This window comes from Amblyomma mixtum, chromosome 1 (assembly GCF_055824585.1).
Source record: "Amblyomma mixtum isolate Tamu chromosome 1, ASM5582458v1, whole genome shotgun sequence".
NCBI classification, from domain to species: domain Eukaryota; kingdom Metazoa; phylum Arthropoda; class Arachnida; order Ixodida; family Ixodidae; genus Amblyomma; species Amblyomma mixtum.
Window position 1 is genome coordinate 205,355,193 of NC_143012.1, and position 12,230 is coordinate 205,367,422.

Below are 12,230 nucleotides of genomic sequence, written 5' to 3' on the forward strand. Positions count from 1 at the left end.
TTCTGTGAGCTGCATCGCCGCCTCGTACAAGGTTTTGTTCAGGACGGGCAAGTGCCTCGCTAAGCAGCAGCTTGTACGGCCACAAGGTGCCTTCAGGTTCAACCCACTGTGCTCTAACGTAGCCAGTAGCTTATTTATCCTGGCCCCAATCCGCCCAGAATCCAGACAACGGATTTTCCTTTCGATGCCTCCGTGATCGCTACACGCCGACTCCATGTCGTAGCCTTTCTGTAACGAGAAGCGCCCCAGACCCTTTATATTTCTCACTATATAGTGTCACAAACGATATTGCGCATCCGTCTTTTTGGGAATTGCAATCTGCTGAACATTTAAAGAGAAAACAGAATGAGACTACAAGAACATTTTGCAAAGCTGTATTGTCGACGAGCGCACATCGTTTAGTAATTTCAGGATAACGCTCTGTTCAACCTACTGATGCTCTGTTAGCTTGGAGGACATGATTACATCTCCCTGCCCAAAATGTCCGGGTATGAGAGCACATGTACAGAGCGTATTCCATACTGGTTTGGTTTGGTTTATTAAGGTTTAACGTCCCAAACCGACTCAGGCTATGAGAGACGCCGTAGTGAAGGGCTCTGGAAATTTCGACCACATGGGGTTCTTTAACGTGCACTCACATCGCACAGTACACGGCCCTCCAGAATTTCGCCTTCATCGAAATTTGGCCGCCGCGGCCGGGATCGAACCCGCGACTGCGTATTCCATACTCATGTAACGCTGTCATTACCTGTATTCCCCTTCCACGCTAGAGTTTTTGGTTTCATTTAAGCTCCGCGGATTACCAACGAGCCCTATCCGTCCTTGCCCTCTTTTACACAGGGCAGAAATACTGTCCACGAAAAAAGCTCTTTTAGTTTCCGCAATGATAAGTGAAATGTGGCCTCCGCAATACAGCACAAAGGGCAACTCATGCGCTCACCTCCGAACGGATACCATGGGGTCAAGATTATGTAGCCATTACTGGTGGGCGTCTCGTGAGCAACAGTCGGGAATGGGTAGGAAGCAAAGCTTTCTAACAAAACAAAATAACAGTGGCGTGCATGCAGTATATGGCAGGCACAATTTAATAGACTTAGGTGTGACATACAGCTAATTAGAAAATACCTCGACCGTAAAAAAAAGCAGGAAAAATTTTGGGAAGCAGTGATACTTCTAAAGCACTTTTATAGTCACGGTTATAATATAACTTTTAGAAGAATATACTCAGAAAAAGCCCGTTTTGAACATTCAACGGATAATCATGGTAGAACATAAACATTATTTGGTGATCTTAAACAATGATCATAAGGACATTTAAAAGTCATCATTTGAATATTGTCTACTTGGAATGGTAACTAGGGTTTGTAGTGAAAAACATCACGCTACTTGTTATTCTTAAAGCATAATGTAGCGTTCGAAAGGAACAAATAGTGCTACTTCAAAACACACAACAAATTTATAACATTATTTTAATGTTCCATGCTTCCTGGGGTTAAGGAAGGCGAATCGAACGTGATTAAATGGCACGCTGTCGTCAGTGAAGGAAGCAGCTAAGAAGACAACGCAGTAAGTGTCACAAGGCAGCCAACATGAAACAAAAGATCGCAACAACCAACATGACACGAAAGATAACACGACACGCGGTTACATGAATTCAAAGCGCTGGCTTACTTGACATTCGAAAGAAATTCGTGCTTACGCGATGGAGAGGGGGGGAATGCGCTACTTCTCCTCCGGTCTCACGCCAACCACGTGCAATATTCGCAGCAACACGCTGGATGGTGAACTCAACAAAGGGGCAGCGGCGCCGAAGGAATCGTTACTGGAGACAGCGGGAAAATGGCACCGAAATGACCGCTTCATCGGCCCCGAGGAAACGTTTCAAGAGCATTTGAAGAGCGGTGCAAGCACAGCCGGCAACACACGAGGGGAAGCGCAGGAGCGGTGGGCAGCAACGTAGCGCCCGTGAAACGCGAGACGAAGCACTGAAACACCGCAAGCGTGAAGGCACGTGTCATTCTGGTTTTTCTGTTTGCCAACAGATGGCTCTGCTCACTGCGCATCGCAGTTCTTCCGTTTGGGACCAGATGGCGCCACAGGTGCGCTCAGAACACGGCATCATTACTTGCCTCGTAAGTCGCCGGCGTGTATGCCTCGACGCAGCAGTGGAAATGTGGAAAGAGAAAGTACATGCTCTGTTGTGGATTGCAAGAATTGCGACAAACAGTTAAAGGGGCGGCATGCGATCGTTTGCGAGCTTCACGGAACCGAACTGCACAAGGACGTACTGCCCCTGTTCGCGCCCGTTCGTCATCCATCCTTTCCGAACGGGCGAACGCAACAAACACGTTCGCCGGCGCCAGATACCCAATGTAGAAAGAAAGGCTTCGATCTAGGAAAATCTGCGAGGGTAAGTGCGCAACATAGCCGCATGAACAAGCGGTCCCGCCTCCGAAACGTCACACACAAAAAAAAAGACGACTTACGCTCGGGGAGCCTGCGCTGCCCAGGTGGCACTGCAGTTATTCCACTATTCGACTAAAAACTGCTGCCGTCAGTCGCTTGGGTAGCTACAAACGCGAGGGCACATTCTGAACGATTAGAAGTCCGCGTTTGGTTGATAGCAACATTTGCCTCGCTTCTGCAGACATAACCCAGATAACTGACACGAAGCACGTGTGGCTTCGACAGAGCGCAGAAGCTCACGCCAATAAGCTCAGGAAGGTGGCGTGGAAGAGCGCTACGAGTGCACCAAAAACTGCTTGCTCCTCTCGCTATGCTGTGTGTTACGGCGCTGCAATCGACACGGCAAACTTCAGCGCAGTGCATAGCCGTGCGAGCGGACAACGCTTACCGTCAGTTCGTGTATTACACACCGTCTTGGTGCTACTGTTGAACTTCGCTCCAAGTTGCGCGGTTTTCGTGGACCAAAATGGGAATAAAGCATTTGTGCCACGGCTGCTGTGCTCTGAGGTTGTCACTTCCTCGCGATCCATGCGAGACAGAAAGTGACTCCGGCTGATTACTTACAACCAACGAGACCCGGAGCATTTTCATGTCCGCATATCGAGCATGCAGCGTACCACAATTTTATACTATGTCAGGCTGGCATAACTATGAACTTCTTGTAGTGAACGCTCTGCCATGCGCGCGTTATAACTGTTATATCGCGGAATACTTCTAAACGATTGCATGCTAGCTTGTGAAGGCTGCTTGATGCATGGTACTACTTACATGATTGGGTAACATTTGTTTGTTTATTTATTTTTGTCGCCTTCCATTCTTTAGCAAACCAACAGAAAATATTTTAGGCTTCCTAAGCACCTTTAACAGGTTGTAAACAAATGAGTACGGTGTGCATGTGAGCGTTTTAGAGCAGTCTCCGCATGCATGTACACAATACGACAACGGCCTGCGCACCCGCAGGGTCATTAAACCTTGCTGTTTTAGATAATAACAGTAAAAAATATTAAGCAATGCCTTCAGCGGCATTCAGGCGAGCCACCCGTTGCCTCGAACAGGCGGAGAGCTCAGCGGTCTCCGCGACATGAAGCCCGATCACGTTTTCACGCCCAAAGTGATCAAACTAGGGTTTTCACATGTCCTTCGAAGCTTCGGACCAACCACAGTGTCGTCTTCCATCTCCTTTGCAACCGTATCAGCCGAAACACTGCCTGTCGGAACCTAAACATCAGAGGCAGCAGCCGTCGCGACGAGGCGCGCACCGAGTGGTCAGGAGGCGAGTAATGGCGGCGTGCTCACGTGATCAAAGATGGCGGCCCCCATGATACGCCGCTAGAGTGTACTAACGCCGCTGTAAAGCGTCTATATGCTGCGGGAGCATATACAGGAACTCTACGCATCTCGGGGGAACGTTTTTGGGGGAACTTTGCTCTTTCCTCGGAGGAGCTGGCTTTACTGTTGAGCTAGGAGAGTATATTATTCTTACACCGTGGCTAGGAGAGAGTGCGCTCAGCCTCTGCAAGCCATCCTCCTCCGACGCCGCTGTCGAGGGCCCTTTTGCGTACTGACTCTCGGGGAATAGGCCCTCCACAGTTACCAGACTGCCAACCAGCAGTGCTTTTTAGTGAACGTCCGTTCTCCGATGTAGCGCAGAAGCGCAGCGTCTGTGTTGCAGCTTTGGCGGAATGCGTACCGAGCTCGAGGTTGTCCGAAGGCTCCGCGTCTCAACACTTCTGTTGATTACACTCTCGAGTTTTTGGGTGCACTGTAGAAAACTGCAGGTAAACTTTTCATCAAAGGGTGCGGCCGCGACCTCGTCACTGTTCAACTGTGGTTCATAAAGAGAATAGAGAGGAATTCCTTTCCTCGTTATAAACACATACGGAGCGTTTATTTCAGCGCATGCTATAAGCGGAGAACTCGAGAGTAGGCGAAGAAAACGAGCCTCTAAAAATGGGCGCAGTGGCTTCCAGAGCGCTCACGGCGCACGGACGTGTTTAACGAGCGCCCCGGGAAGCTGCGCAAGATTCTGTCTCTCGGGCAGGCGGACTTCGGCCCGCCCATGGGCCCGCCGTTCGCCGCTATTCACGAGGCACAAGTCGCGCCGAGTACGCTCGCGCACATACGCAGTTCCGGCGTGAAATGCAGCAGTGAAGTATTTCTCTCTCTCGCTGTCGTGAGAGAGTGCCGGCGGCTTTACGTCTGCCCATGCGCGGGGTCTCCCGGCCACTGCGCACAATCACTTACAAAAAGAAGTAAACTGTATGTACTACGTAGCCGCGCGCACGCAGCGTCCTGTCTCGGACTAATCGCGCGCGCGCCACACTGCACTAGCGGCCGGGGTGGGGCGCCCGGCCGCGTATACCGTCCGAGGTAGCACTCACGGAGCGTTCGTGCCACGCGTGCACTACCTGGCGAAGAGCGAGCGGGAAGTCAAGTCCCCCTGCTCATGAACGCACAGAGGCTCACCATTGTTCTCGTAGAACGAGAGAGCGAAACCGAAACCGAAATTCGACCAAGAGCTACCGCTGCCTGTCACATGAGGACCTATTTCCCACGATGCTTTCCATTATATTTTTTATGACTAGGCTTCAAGATTGTGACGTCGTGCTCCCTCCTAGTTTTTTCTTCCTCTATGGTGTTGAGCACGTCCAAAGAGCCACGTGCATTCACGCATCGTGTTCGTTCGCGCGTAGTGTTCGGCCAACGTGCACAAGACAACCTTTAACGAGGTATAATTACATGAAGATTGTTTTTATTGTAGTGCCCTGTAATTTAAAGGGCATATTATATATGCGGTAACAGATAATTCACCTCGTTGGCAGTTGTGCGGTCTGGCAACCCGAAAGAACGCGGCGCGACAGCGCCGCTTCCGAAGTTCATTTTTCTCGTGCGGGTGCTCGCGCGTCAGCGGCAACGCTGGCGTTGCCGCGCGTCGCGTTTTTCGCTCGCGAAAAACGCTCCATGCGGTTCCAGCTTAAATTCGCACGATATGAAACACACGGCAATCAAGGCGGGCTTACACTCTAATGCTGATAACTTCCCATCACGCCATACAAGCGAAGACAACGACAAAATGCTGCCATTGCCGCGACAAGGTCGGCGTTGCATCACCGCGTGTACACCCCTCGCACTTTCCAACGTCGGCATGTGGGCTCGTCAGAAAGGAGCGTTTCTGCACGCCCATGTGCACACCCGCCCGACCTAGTCTCGTGACACTAGTGGTGACGTTGCTGTTACGTCCCTCCTCATTACGCGCACTGTCTCTTTTTTATTGCTGCTTACATCTGTTCCTCCTCTGCTGGCTCTTCCGTTATTTCTCTCTCACTAGCTCTCTATCTCGTCTGTCGCGAACTTGCAGAGCGGCTGGTAACTTCCTCTTTGAGTGGCTTTGCGGCTCTGGGGCGGGTGCGCCCGTAGCGGACAGCGAGTGTGCGCGCTTCTGCTGGGGCCATTTGAGTTCGGCATCTCAGTGCTCGTGTCCTAGGGGGGGGGGGGGAATTTTCCTGGCATCTCGCATTGACCTCCCGCCCATGGTGTCAGTGAAGAATTCCGATGCAGAGACCGCGAAGTTTGAGACAGAAGACCACTGCTAGTAGCTCTGCCTGTTTCACTCGCGTGTGTTCCTCCCGCGCTGCAGTCGCTGCTTTCGAGTGCTTGGCATCGAATATTAACCGCTCAAGTGACTGCATTTTGATATATGTTGCGCAAGGAAATGCGCAGAATATAACCTACCGCTATATACAGGGTGTCCCAGCTATCTTCAACCAAGATTTAAAAAAAAATCCTAATCGTTTTTCAGAACTGAAAACTCATGGATGTTGTTAGGGTTTATCTAAAGTTACAGCACCATTTTTTTCGCTCGTGCTATTTGAATAATTAGGTGAGATAAAAAATTAACTTTTTAAATATAGCTTGAAACGTTCAGGCGTCACTAGGAAAGTTGTGGAGCTCCATCAATAATGTCCAGCCCTGGCACTTCCAACGAGATAGTCTTAGCGTAGGCGGTTTTTGTGGCAGAAACGAAAACGCGTGGAGTTTAAAAATAACACGTGATCTTACGTGATCTTACGAGCGTACTTCAGCACGAATCTGTGGTGATGATGCATTTCAGACAGCTGTACTCATGAATGCGCTTATGTGTATTGGTGCGAAAGCACTACTTCAGGGGGTCAGATCCAACCAAGAACCTTACGGCGTCCCTGAATTTGAGGGTGGAGAAATTAAATAAATATTGCAGCGACTGCGTTTCGAACTCCCGGCGGCGCGAACAGATCAGCTTCGCTGGCGACTGCACGAGAGCACTGTGGTATACTCACGCGAGCACCATACTCAGGCGAGGTTGTTATTTTGAAAAAAAAAAAAATTGGCTATTAAAAAGGCGTAATTTTTAGAATAGCATCCGCTAGTACTTCTTTGTCCTTCAACGTTGCCACGTGTCTTCCAGGATTCCCGCACGAGCTTGTGTCGGAGCGCCGGGCCACGTCCTGTCCTTCTGATGCGCTGTGTTGCATCCAGAATTCGGCCGGCTCCAGAAGGTAGCGAAAGTACGGCGCTGAATTTAACCACATGGAAAGGCACGAGCAAACAAATCTGCCGTCTGGTTCCGGTCTCGGAACCCCAACGTCTCCTGCGGTGTCTTCGCCGTCCGCGCCTTCAGACCCATCGTCGCCGTCTTCCTCATCGGATCAGTCTCCCCAGGACCAAGAGACAGTTGGCACGGAGCCTTTTGAAGCTGCAGAGAAAGGCGTTCCGGCCGAGGCCCATTCGGCAATGGTGATCGCCTTGACGCCGAGCGATCCCGAACTGCATCTGGACTAGCACCGGGAACCCTCGCCCGCATTACTCAATGCAGCCGCTGCGTTCAAGTGCTTGCGAGCGTCCGGAACGAAGACGTCTCCCATACGGTCGGCTTTGGATGATGAAGACTCGGTTGCCACGGCGCCTGCAGAACCAGTTGCCATCTTGGCTCCCCCCGACGCTGTCTTCCGCCGAGTGGACCACGGCTGTGGTGCGGCGCCGTTGATGGCTTGCTTCGCTGTCCTCGTCGTTTTGGCGTTCGCCGCAGTTCTGGCCTTGAAGACGACCGTGGCCATACGAAACTCTCAGCTCGAACCGAGGCATGAATCCCAGCTCCGTTATGACGCCTAGCGGGTCTCGAAGCCAGGTGAGCGCCTTCTTGAGGTCCATGTTCGATTCTTGTCTGCATTCGGGTGCGGACGAAAACGCCGTGGTCGGAAAGCTAGCCGCATTTCTTGTCAGCACGTGCGGAGTATACCTGCGGGATGGTGGAACCACGAATCTACTTGCCTATCTCCTCCTCAGCAATCTCAAGTACAGTATTCCGTCCCTCGTGGCGGTCACCATAAATGGACATAGTGCTATTAAAATTTCTCTGAAGCCACTCCTTGATTTGAATGATCACCGGTTTAAACACTGCCTTAACGACTCCCTTGAGAAGCTCAATAATTTTGCTGAGAAGTATGTAAAAGTTGCCGAGGTGACTACTTTTGCAGGTTCACTGCAAGCTACTGACCCGGCAAGTGTCAATGTTGAGCACTACACTGGCCTTAACCTCTCCGCGCGCTTGCAGAAGTGGGACATCAGAAAAGCTTTAGAGGTGACATCGATCGGCTTGCTTCACGTGACAGAAGTCAGCGTGAGTGGCACAGATCAAATCCACGCCCTCTTTGACGCCCTCACCACCCAAGAAAAAGCCTCCTATCTGCTCGCATGCAGCGTCTACAACGGTCTAGTTGAGCTCGCTTGGCCCGCCGTGCACACTCAGTCAAACAGGCTAATCTTCTGCACGCGCCAAATCGAGCTGATGCCGAGCATTCGCGACATAATGTACTCGGACGAGCTTATTACGCCGGACAAGAAGCTCCAGGTGACCCGAGTTGTGAATTCCATCATTGAGGCCATACAGACCGACCGCATTGTCAGCTCATTCTTCAGCGGCGCCGACAGAATACACTTGGACACCTTCTTTGCCGGCATGGCCCTGGTCATGCCGTGGGAAAGCGCTCGTCCGGCAATCAGGGAGACGAGTCTGACGCAGAGCTTTCTCGAGAGGATTCTCGATGGTCGTGCATACGAGTTCGAAGCGCGGCTCAGGCTGGGCGGCTGGGGTCTGCCGCTAGTAGCAAGCAGTGCGGAGGAAACCAGTGCAAGAAGCCGGCATTGCCTTTCACTCCACAAGGGTACAAACATCCTGATTTCTCCGGTCGTCTATGCGTTCATACAGGACGACGTCACCCACACAGACGTCTTCAACACGCCCATCATCCCTGGTCCCTGGCGGAATCCATCTGGCGCTTTCTCCTCAGCGAGACGGGGCTGTGGTCGGACCAAGGTCGCCTTAGTATTCAACAGCTCGTCGGCTGCTTCCGAGAGCACTACCTTGCCGGTGGCACGAGTGGACTCTCTACCTTCAGCGAGGTAGACATAGTGGCAGCCTTTCGTCGGTGCTCAAATCCTTTTCCGAGACGCTCTGGTTCAAGGTTGAAACGACGGGAAGCTTTTGGAGCTTGTCGCACAGCCAGTACTTTTACATTCGCGAGACGTTCTACCGCTGCCCCGCAAGCTCCGATCAGGCTAGCAGAAGCTATGTTAACGTTGCTGTAATGTATGCTGGAACATTTGTGTGGTATTGTATTCTGTATTGTATTCTTTTCAGTTGCTCGAAACAAGCTTGTCTTGCAGGGTTCCATGTGAATGTGGCATTTTTACGTAGCAACTCGCGAAGAGGCTCGACAACCACCGCATAGTCAGGTATAAATTTGGCGTAGTAGCCTACCATGCCCAAGAATGAGCGCAGAGTACCGACATTTGTTGGGGCTGGCACAGCCTTGATGGCGTCAATGTCACTTTGTAAGGGGCGTATTCCCTTGTGACTGATCCTGTGACCAAGGAAGTCAATTTCTTGCACATTGAAAATGCATTTGTCATTCAGCTTCAATCCAGCCTTTGCAATCAAGTGCAAAACTTGTTTCAAATTCTTGAAGTGCTCTTCACGTGTGCTTCCGTACACAATGACATCATCTATGTAGCACAAAGTGTTTTGGCAGTTTTGCAAAATAGTGACCATCATTTTCTGAAACGCAGACGGTGCTGATGCAAGACCGAAACAGACGCGCTTGAATCTGTACAGTCCACTATCGGTTATGAAGGTAGTCAGTTCCCTGCTTTCAGGGCTTAGCAGAACTTGGTGATATGCAGCTGCTAAATCAATCTTTGAAAAGTAATATGCGCCATGAAGTTTGTGCAATAGTTCTTCCGTGTGCGGCAGCGGAAATTTGTCAACGACAATCGCCTTGTTTGGATCGCGCAGATCGACACAAATTCTTATCTTGCCGTTTTTCTTTGCAACTACTACAATTGGAGACACCCATTCAGACGTGTCAATCTTGTCTATGACATCATCTTGCTCAAGGCGCTGCAGCTCTTCGCGTACTCGGTCTCGCATTGAAAATGGCAAACGCCGCAACTTAGCAACAACAGGCATGATTCCTTCTCTTATCTTGACCTTATGGACAAAATTTGTTGCAAGCCCTAACTTGCCATCAAACAAGTGCGAAAACTGGCGAAACAGTTCAGGGTCAAGGCCTTCTGGCGCTTGCGTAATATGGGTGCATTGCAATGACGTACCGTTGATGTGCAGACGCAGCGTTTCGACAGCGTCGATGCCGAGAATGTCAGTACCGCCCTTGACGACGTAGAAGAGAATGTCGGCCTGCCGATCCTGGAAGATGACTGGCGCCGTGAAACACCCCTCGATGGTTATTCCGCGGCGAGAGAAATCGTAGAGTGACACTGATGTTGGCTGCAAAGGGAAGCGTTTCAACCTTGAATACGTGGCGTTCGACAGAATGGAGACAGCAGAGCCCGTGTCTACGAGGAAAGGTATAGGAACATCTTGTACGAGGACTTCTGTGTGTATCCCTTCTTTGCACTGCCGGTCGAGAAGAAACACGTTGAGATCGCCGGATGCACTGCAGGTGTCAACTTCTCGGACAGCAAGGGCCCTCTCGTCACCGTCGTGACGTCACCGCCCAACAGCTATAAAAGCAGCTTGCCACCGGGGATCTGCTTCACAAGCATTCAGCAGCAGTGGCACCGCAGGACCTACTATCCGTGCCCTAAAAACATCACCTTAATTTACAGGAGCCGATTGCGTACATCTGCCCCGGATGAGCTACCGCAGAATGACTGGCGATCGGAAACGTGGCTGGGAAACTGGCTGCTAACATCGACGTAGCTCGTGACGTCACCGCCCAACAGCTATAAAAGCAGCTTGCCACCGGGGATCTGCTTCACAAGCATTCAGCAGCAGTGGCACCGCAGGACCTACTATCCGTGCCCTAAAAACATCACCTTAATTTACAGGTTGGTTTTTTTTTTTCCCTCCTTTTCCCCTTGAAATGCAACTTTAGCTATTTTTTTTTTCTGGTAGCCGCTGCTGCTGACTGCTCGGTCTGTCGTGACAAGTGAAAAATGGCTGACACATGTCTTGCATGCAACGAGCAGTTTTCTGAGGATGAAGCGTTTCTGACATGCTCAGAGTGTTGTTATGTGTATCATCTTGGCACATGTTCTGGGGTAAGTGAAGCCACATACAAGAAAAAGGCAGAAACTGCAAAAAAAGCATGGAAATGCCCAACATGCAAAACAGCTAAGGCTCGAAGCAACCATAGTGGCAAGAAAACAAGCGAGGAACCGGAAATGAATCTTGGAAGTGAAATTACAGATGTTCGTCTCGTGCTCACAGAAGTACTTGAGATCAAATCGAAAATCGACGCACTAGGAGAGATAAAGGCCACTGTGGATGGTATTGAGCAGTTTATGCAGGAAATGTCCACAAAATACGACGAAGTTTTGTCGAAAATGAAGCAACAGGATGCAGATATATCTGCCCTCGGAAAGCGAGTGGAAAAACTCGAGGTTCTGGTAGCAGAACAAGAAAACCAGGAATTAAGGCAACAAGTTAACGAACTAGAGCAGTACAGCAGACGCCAAAATTTAGAAATACTTGGGCTGCCCCATCATGAAAATGAAAACCTACTTGAAAAGCTTAATGTCTTGGCCACTGATCTCGAACTTCCGCTGCTTTCCGAGGCAGATGTTGAGGCTGTTCATCGATTGCCCTCACGGTCTATCAAGGAGAGCACTAACAACGCGAGTGCTAGTAGTGACAGTGAGGTCGGGGAGAGTTTTAAGAAGGTTACACCTGTTCTTGTACGCTTCCTATCCCGTTCAACCAGAGACGCATGGCTCGCAAAAAAGGGACAGCTAAAGGAAGCGAAATCTAAAATCTTCTTCAATGAAAACCTGACAGCACAGAACAAGGCGCTCTTTGGAAAATGAAAAAAACGGCCAAGGAAAAAGAGTATGAGTTTGCCTGGTTGAAGAATGGAAAAATGTTTGTTCGTCGTGGCCCCCGCAGCCGAGTTATCAGGATTAGGACGACTAACGATCTGGATAAGATACGTTGAGTAACAGGCCGTATGCACAGCACGGTAACTGATAGCAGCACCCTTGAAAATGACAGCCTCGTTCGCATATTCTTATCATGATGCTGATTCGTTTAAACATTCCAAGCCTCTACGAGAAAAAAATCAACTTTCCTTATTCCATCTCAATGCGCAAAGCCTTCGGAATAAACAGGATTCTGTAGAAACCCTCCTAAATGCACTAGACCATAAATTTGAATTTTTAGCTTTCACTGAAACTTGGTTTACCAATGATTATGATGTCATACAATTTCC

General features: G+C 50.1%; 1 pseudogene; it reads left to right on the plus strand.

Moving 5' to 3' along the window:
- Positions 1-10,894: 10,894 nt before the first annotated feature.
- Positions 10,895-12,003, plus strand: LOC149370620 (uncharacterized; annotated as a pseudogene).
- The last annotated feature ends 227 nt before the right edge of the window (positions 12,004-12,230 follow it).